The sequence below is a fragment of the Eurytemora carolleeae genome, unplaced genomic scaffold (assembly GCF_000591075.1).
Source record: "Eurytemora carolleeae unplaced genomic scaffold, Eaff_2.0 scaffold2084, whole genome shotgun sequence".
NCBI classification, from domain to species: domain Eukaryota; kingdom Metazoa; phylum Arthropoda; class Copepoda; order Calanoida; family Temoridae; genus Eurytemora; species Eurytemora carolleeae.
The window spans coordinates 673-9,824 of record NW_019397970.1 but is presented as its reverse complement, the minus strand read 5'-3'; the positions used below and the strand labels follow the sequence as shown (position 1 = coordinate 9,824).

The following is a 9,152-nucleotide window of genomic DNA, read 5'->3' as shown; positions in this document are numbered from 1 at the left end:
TATGTACTGTTGTAACGTACTGCAATGTTTTGTTTAAACCGATTTATTTCTTGGTTTAAACTGAAAGTAAACGTTACATACTTCTGTCAAATTAAAATTTACCAGGAACCTCTATATATTACCAATCACCATAGTTTCAGTAGCAGTAAATATTTCCATTCACTGATAGCGCCGATTGAAGGATTCATAATTCTGATTGGATTATGAGATAGATAGAAAAATAGATGTTACCGCCAAACTATTTCTATTGGTTCAGAATAGACAACAAACACTAGACTGAAACCTGATTGGACTAATGAACTCGGCATACAGGAGTGATATATTTGACAAGAAAAAAGTGTAATGCATAGTCTGGGAAGAAACTAAAAAATGTTTGCATATTTATTCCACATACTGTAATACACTTTTTATGTGATGAAAGATATGCTGGTTCTAGGTGTATCTTCTTTGAAGCTTGCTTCTGTCAGACTAGAATATGGGAGAATAATAAAAAGAAACGCTGAAAAAATACGAAGTGAGAAGGAAAAGAGAATGGGGAGGAGAAGAAGGAGAAAGAAGGAAAAAGTAAGAGAAAGAAAGAGAAAGATAGGATAAATAAAGGGAAAGAATGAGAAAGAAAGAGAAAGAAGGAGAAAAAAGAGAAAGAAAGGAAAGAAGGAGAAATAAGAAAAAGAAAGAGAAAGAAAGAGACAGAAGTAGAATGAAGGAGAAAGAAAAAGAAAGAAAGAGAAAGAAAGACAAGAAACAAGAGTGAGAAAGAAGGAAAAAACAAAAGATTAGAAAAGGGAAGATAGAAATAACTGATAAGTTCGATATACATACATGCATAGAGAATAGAATATATAGAGAGGAATTTACTAGAAAAAAGTGTAAAACGGCCATTTTGTTGTACTGTTTCCGTACTGCAGGTGTACTTCACATATTTATGCTATATAACCTGTTGGGCCCTGGAATATCATTTTATAGAAAATCTAAAATTATTTTTAAAAGAAAACCAAATTATGAAATAGGCTGGTTTCATAATAGGCCAATGATCATTTCACATAGACTCTATGCCTTCCACTCTGTACAAACGATGATTTTCCGTTATAACTATAAATCAAATGATGTTTTTATTCACCTAATTCATTATAAAGTTTATTTAACAGCTTTAAAAATTTCGAAATTGAAATGAATAGTCTAGGGAACATATTGTATGAATGTACTCAATTGCATATAATTTGTGAACATTTACATGATTTGTACACTTTGAACTCCATTTCAGGCTGAAAGGGACTGAAAAAATTCATACCGAGAGATTCTTTTAATTCCTCTCTATATATTCTATTCTCTATGCATACATGTTAAACTTATTTAGAATAAGAATTTCATAATATAAATGAAACCAATATCATATTTCCGACTATAAAAATGACCTAAAAATTGTCAGAATTGCTGAGAAATCCCGTAGAAAAGGTGTAAAAGTTCCATTTATTTACAAAGAGATATTTTAAACATAGATTTTCCAGGATATTTTGATAAAATACTGATGAAACCTCTCTTGTGCACTCGGTTTAATACAAATGATTATTCAGATAGATTTACTTTTTATTCTAAAACAGAAGATTTCATTTTTTTTTCCCATAAATTTTTTCATAAAAATTATACGGTGCGCTTAGGTGCCGGTGTGCTATATCTACCACTGACGGAAGAAAGTCATTACCCAAGACTGGATTTGGAACTAGATTTGAAGCATCGAATCTAATATTTGCATAATAGTCTATATATTCAGTTTTTTAATAAGTAAAATAGCTAACTTTTATTAGTATAATTCTTTGAGAACCATGAAGCAAATACACATGGAACAAACTGTTTTTGAATGTTTTTGTTTACAACTTATGGAACCTGCTACAGTGAAACCCTTAATAACGAATACATCGAAAGAATTCATCAAATGTCGTATTCTTCACTTTCTGATAATGGTTAGTTGCAGATATTTAGTTTTTTTAAATAAATGATTATATGGAGCTCTTTAAAACTGTTCCCGCATATTCATGGCTATTTATTTATTTTCGCAAATACTGAAATTTACGTAATATAGTATAAAACTCATTGAAAAATTGTCAAGACGACATTTGATAAATTCTTCCGATGTATTCGTTATTAAGGGTTTCACTGTATATTACTATTTTTTTATTTTATTTTTTGCCGAACATTTAATCAGATTCAGAGGTACTAACTACTAACCCCTTATTTGAACTATTTATAATACAAGAGACATTAGTTCCAAAACAGGGTTAAAGCTGTGTGTTATAAATGGTATACTTCTGAATCTAAAAACAAATATTTTACATTACAAAAAAATTTGATTAGGTATGTTAATTATATGTTAGTTAGAATTTGAAATCTTTTATCAAAACAAAAAAATTTCTCAATTTTTTTAATGTTTCCTGCCCTCTAACTCTGACGCCAGAGGTCCCCCCCAAAAATTTCTTTTTGGAAATGGAATATGTTTTTTTCTTCCAAACATTATGCTGTGAATAAAATTAAATCAAATCAAATATTAAATTAATTGATTGATTAGGATAAGAATCTTAATTTTTATAACTGTATGCAAAATCCTAATGGCATGACCTTGGAACATTTACCTTCCATTGGTAGTCAGAACCATTTTTCTTTTGGGAGTTCACCTGTAAAATCATGCAAATATGTACAGGGTGTCCCAATAAACATGGGAAGTCAGTGACGAATTCGATATCGTATTTATAAATACTGAGAAAGCTGTAATCCGTAAGATTTTCGTCTGCTATGCTTTAACTGCATATGGGTGTACTTAGTAAAAAAAGAAAATCACAGTATAAAAACAGAGTAAACTTAAGTCCGTCATCACTGTTTATCTTGCAAAGGCATTATAGACACATCTTTTCAGTCATTTACCGTTTTCATAAAATAAATTCTAGCAGACATAATAATATTATGGCTTTTGAAATTAGGTATTACAATGCTAATTCATAGCAAAGACGATATCGAAATCGTCACTGAGTTCCCATATTTATTTGAACACCATGTACCTTCGGAAAAAAGCTTAAAGGGACTGGACGCGTAATTTTAAGTGACCCTCCATGCAAAGATGGTAATGCCCGAGCCATAACATTGCCTTGTATGTGGAAGATATTGTCGTTTTTCTAGGTTCAAAAGTGTTCTATTCTGATAATTCCTTTACGTTTGTCTGGAGTAGAAATGTTTTGTAGTTTACTCACAATTGAAAATAATCTGCTTTCGAACTTACAATTATTGATATCTATAATTCATATCTTGATCAGACAGGACTTTTAAGGGTGAAATCTTGCATTTCCATCGTTGCATGAACGGTCACTTTAAATTCATCAAATTTAAAGATTTCACATTTTGAGACATCCAAAATCTTTTTCATATTTAAGATACATAGGAAGTGAACCATATTTTGAAAAGTTGTGATGGACATTTTTATCAGAAAGATATCATTAAGGTCCATGGATGAACAACTTAGGAAAATAGATGCGCGCGGTAAATTTTTCCATTGCACCGTGACCAGAAATTTTAACTCAATATCTCAAAGACTATTTTTATACGCCCTACATAGCTCAAAAGTATTTTTTTTCATGATTTTATCATGTTTTTCGAAATTAAGTCGGAAGGAATTTTTGAAAAATTCTAAAAATAGACTTAGTCATGGTCAACAAACTTCCAAAAACCGCACTTTAAAAAAAATGCTCAACTTAGACAAGTTTTCGAGCCTTGGACCTTCATTTTTTTGTATTTTAACGGATTCGAATTCCTTAATCAAACGAAGACATGTTAATTTCATGAACCAAATTATTTTGGTCTTCTATAGCTCTTTTTGAAACTTTGGCGGAAATTTTGTCCTATTATGTAAGAGCTGTGGACCTACGACTAGTGATGGCACCTTTTTAGCGTTTTTTAAAAACGTATTTATCATACCAAATTTTTCTTTAAGAATGTAACCAACATTTTATAGAAAATAATATTGACATTATTGGTCATGAATAAAATACTGCAGATATAGAAGTTGTTTTTTACAGAAACTAATTCACATCTTGGTGTCCAAATATTTAAATATTTAATATATTTGAGCAATATGTCATTAAACAAATATTATTTTTTTCTTCAAAATCATGCAAAAATTATGACTTTTTATGTATTCATTCGCAATTTTTTGCAAAAAAAGATACTCATTTCGAATGAATGCGCAATTTCGTGCAAACCTGGTTTCGAATTGATACGAAAATGATGCAAAATTTCGTGCAAAAACGCGAAACTGTTGCGCAAGAGAATCTACTGTTTTGTGGAAACCCTAGTCTGAGTAAAAAAAGCGTAATAGAATAGCTCTACAGATTCTATCTAACCATTGATCGACCAAATACATTCAATCAATCTTCGACGCACTCTTAAAGTTTTACAATGACCGTACCGTTACCGTACGTAACAGTGTCTTTTTGGGATCAATTTAGCAAATTTTTGCTTTGTTTTTCCCAAATCCATTATAGTTTAAACTTAGCTTATTAAGGCTTGTTAAGGCAGTATTCGTTAAGGCTGCGGCCTTCGTTAAAGAATACATCAAGATTATTTCCGGACCCTCGACTTAGGCTGAGGTTAGTGAATCTAGTCATCATGTAAAGTGGGACACCCTGTATTTTTCACCTCGCCTGTTTCTATGAGGAAGGTCTTCCCTGTTATTCTAGCAATAGAACAAAATATCAACAATAGGTTTACGCTGCTATTCATCATTGTTTAAGCAAAAATATCTGAAAAAAATATTTAAAATGTCTTCCAACATAATTTAAAGAGTGGAGTATCTCTGTTTTTCTTTCTAAAACTTGATTATTTTTAATTGCAAATATTTTTCTATATATTGTAGCAGGAAAGTGATGGATTGATCTTTCCTGCGATCATAAATAGTATTTTTTCCTTCTTTCCATCATTTCCAGTTTCTCCCCCCCACCCCTTCTTCCATCCCTCGTCAGATCTAACGGATTTATTCTTGTTTGTGTTTAAATTCTATAAATAACCCAAGCCACGCGGAGAAACCGTTATCCCAGAAACCCGGGGGCTGGTGGGTTAGCCGGCCAGCTCACGGGGGTACTAGGGTTAAATGCTAACCTAGGGTGGAGCGAAATCTGGGGAAAAAGAGTCAGTTGATCATCAGCTCCCTTAAACTGAGGTTCCCTTGAAGATTCCCCATCACTCTGAAACTGCTTCAATTCATAATATTTTATTAGTATAGTATCAACCGTTTTATTTTTGTATCTTTGTAAATAATAAACTGTAAGAAAAACCGACTCGTTGAATATTAATAATACAAGTGTTTGCATTGATTTATTTTCTTTCATATACAATAATATGTGGATAGCTGATTCATGCAGCAGAGAAAGAAAACTAAGAGAAATTACATCTTTTCAAGACAAAACAAAACAACAATTATCTCCCTTCATTGATGCCCGTTTTAAACATTGTAAGTTTTTAGACTTTTTTAAAGGCTTTACAATAATCTGATATGCAAATCCTGTTTCAAAATTGCAAAAAATGCATTTACCAAAACGATTTTTCAAAACAAAAAACGGAAAATATTTTACTAATCATCTTGATTAATATCTTTGACGAGAGTAAACATTTAGCTTTGTCACCGTGTGACTAAAAACAAGTATTGCAAGAAATTTTGAAATTTTTGCATCTCAGGATAAGGTTCTTGTGAAGCCTTTGAAAAGTGTATAAACTTTGAATATTTAAAAATGGGCCTCAAAACAAGTGGCAAGAAGCGCAAACAAATCTTGTTTTTTGCCTTAATAAGAAATAAACACAAAGCTTAAACGTTTACAGTATTTGTAGCTCTTGTCAAATTTTTAATATTTTCTAGAAATCAATAAAATACAATCTAACCAGGTTTTGCGCCAAATTGTTTGACTGAAAAAGTAATTTAATATGCAATTATAATAAGCCAATTATATTATTAAGAATTTATATAAAGTGATGTGATGCATAAAAAATTAGGTGATAATTAAGACCAATAAAAAATATATTACACATTTTTTGTTTATTACATACAAGGGAGAAATGAGATATTGCTACTTTGTAGACCATAAATCTTATCTTGAAACCTTTCTCTAATAGTTGAAAGCAAAACTACCCTCCCAGAGCCGAAACCAAACCCAACCTCCTCCGTGAATAGACGCTAAATCCGTGAAAAGTGAAAACACATTTTAAATATAGAAATGCTTAAAAATCGTGATTATCGCTTTAAACAATAATTTTTGTAACCAAACGGGTATTTATTTTTCAGTAGTCACAAAACGTTTTATTCCTGATCCTATCGACGCCCCATTTTCCTTTATACCTACCAAAAAATAGTAAGTTTTGTTTAATCAAATAAGCTGTAACGATTTATATCAATATTTTGTATTTTGTTCACTGAGTTGTTTTGTTCCTAGGTTTGAAATATGTATTTTTTTGTGTTTGCAACATGTATGTAGTGGGAGTAGTGGAAAGGGTATATTAACCTGTTCAATATCGACGCCCCAAAGGGGATATATCAACCTGTTCAATATCGACGCCCCAAAGGGGATATATCAACCTGTTCAATATCGACCCCTCAAGGGGATATCAACCTGTTCAATATCGACCCCTCAAGGGAATATCAACCTATCCTTTTTCAATCCCCTTTTGAACTCAACATACTTACATTCAATTAATTCCTTTTGCAATAAACATGAATAAAAAACAAAAAAGTACTAATTCAAAACTAACTTGTAAATAATTTTTCGAGATAAATTTTTATGTAATTATAATAAGAAATTGAGAAATTATCAATTATACATTTTGCATAACAATTTTTAATAAAGACATTTGTTTAAAAAAATTTAATATATTTATTTTGAGGTTTACATGTTTAGCAATCAATGATGTCACAAAATTCCTCTAGTTCTGGCACAGATATTAAACACTTTATTCACATTTCAACAATTATTTTAAATAATTGTATTGAGAATAATATATATATATATATAATTTAAATTAATTTAAAATTAATTTAACATCTTGCAGAAATTAGCGAAACATCTGTGAACAATTCTCAAATTATCCATACTGAAGATTGCAAAAAGCATGAAATATTGTGTTTTTATTATTATTGTAGCGGAGGCAAGAATTCGATGATCTTTTAACGAAAAGGTCAGGATTGAAAATATTCGAATCCTGGTTGTATATATTTATAAAAAGAACAATGCATTAACCCGATTCACAACGGTATCATTGAAACCTTTATTGTTTCTGAAACAAAAATGCACAAATCTCTTTTGTAGAAAACCAACAATTGAAAATAATCAATTTTCCAAGAGAAGATGTTTGATATTTTATCCTCGGACATGCCACATATATCTACTGCAGTCCCTTCACTCTTGTATGCCGAGTCCATTAGCGCCTGGTCTAATCAGGGTTCAGTCATGTGTTTGTTGTCTAATCTGAACCATGGCGGTAACATTTATCTTTCTATCTATCTCATTATCCAATTAGAGTTATTAATCCTTCAATCAGCGCTATCAGCAAATGGAAATATTTACTTCCACTGAAACTATATATAGTGCCTTTTATGCATTACAGGAGCTATAAGTATATAATTTGACCAGCACGGTAACATTTATCTTTCTTTCTATCTCATTATCCAATCAGAGTTATGAATACTTCAATCAGCGCTATCAGCAAATGGAAATATTTACTTCCACTGAAACTATATATAGTGCCTTTTATGCATTACAGGAGCTATAAGTATAATTTTACCAGCAAAGTCAAAAAAAAAATGTTATGTTTTAGTAATGAAATAATATTCTATTTAGAAAAAAAATTTAAACAATTAAACAATTAGATGTTATGTTTGTCGTCAGCTAAGTATTTAATTACTTCCGTTTTTTTTGTTAAATTTATATTTTTTTTAATACAATTTACTATATATAATCTTGTTGACTTATGTAAAGTTGTAATCTCTGTTTGTATGTTTGATATCAACTTTTTAAACCCTCGGCTGAGTGGACTCAGAGTGGGGAACTCGTTAGATCCACGGGAATTTTATTAGCTTGGTTTAACAATTCTAAGTTCAGTGCGTTGACTTTTTAAAGGGACAGACCGGCCGGCTATGTAAGGAAGTTTAACTGAGTATCCAGTGTTGTGAACAAATTCTTTGGGATTCATTTGAGACATTTAACACTTTTCAAGATAAAGAAAAACTCTGGAAGAATAGGTTAAAACGTTACCGTATTTCACTCCAAACTAAAGTACGTAAATTCATAAAATTGAAATTTCATGTTTTCAAAAAGTAACTCCTATTATTGAATAGCTATTGCAAAAAACAAAAGCTTTTAAATTTCGAATATGTAACCAAAAAGATTTGCTTTTCTCTTACTAGTGCATAAATCAAAGCTCAGCTCAAATCAAAGTCAGAAAACCGTAACATGTTAAGTAGCTTATATTTTACCTTCCCCTTCTGTTCAATGGAGCGTGCTTTGCCCCAAACTCTGATTTTCTAATCCCTATATTTTTGCATCCCAATGGTGTTGACCTTAGATGTTTTAAACTATAAAGTCTGTTAGATCAGATAAAGTTAACACTATCCAGGTTGCAAATATGTTTGAGTTAGTAAATTTGAGTTTGTGGGAAAGACTCATTTCCTTTAGAAAATGATTGATAAAGTAGCTAGGATACCATGCTTTGCTGGAAACTACGTTAGAATCTTTATGAAAGTTAAACAAATTGAATATTTTAACTCAGGTGGTTAAACGTAAAAGAGGACCTTTAATGTCCACTTTTATCATACAATAAAAGCAAAAATTCAAATATTTCACAATAACTATTAAGATATATTTGTGAATTGCTAGTGTCATGTAGTTTGATTCGTTTGAAAATATACATGATACACTATTTGTGCATTGATAATTGTAATCTCAATTAAAATACAAAATTTTAATGCATCATATTTAGAACTTGAGACTTTAAAAAAAAAGATTCTTGTGGATGTAAAAGCTGTAAGATCTCTAAGGATCTAAATGTCGTCTTGTTCAGGGTATCTCCAAACCAAACACGGCATGACGAGCAGACAGAAACTCCCCAGAAGAGAAGACAGTCAGCTG

The 9,152-nt window shown here is 30.9% G+C and overlaps 1 long non-coding RNA gene across 1 annotated transcript; it reads right to left on the bottom strand.

Annotated features, from left to right (window-relative positions):
• Window positions 1-1,569: 1,569 nt before the first annotated feature.
• LOC111716485 (uncharacterized) lies at window positions 1,570-4,780 on the bottom strand. The gene is made up of 3 exons (XR_002768508.1): window positions 4,681-4,780; window positions 2,614-2,669; window positions 1,570-1,740 (listed from the first exon to the last, which is right to left on the bottom strand). It is a non-coding gene; the product is annotated as an uncharacterized LOC111716485 (long non-coding RNA).
• Between the last annotated feature and the right edge of the window lie 4,372 nt (window positions 4,781-9,152).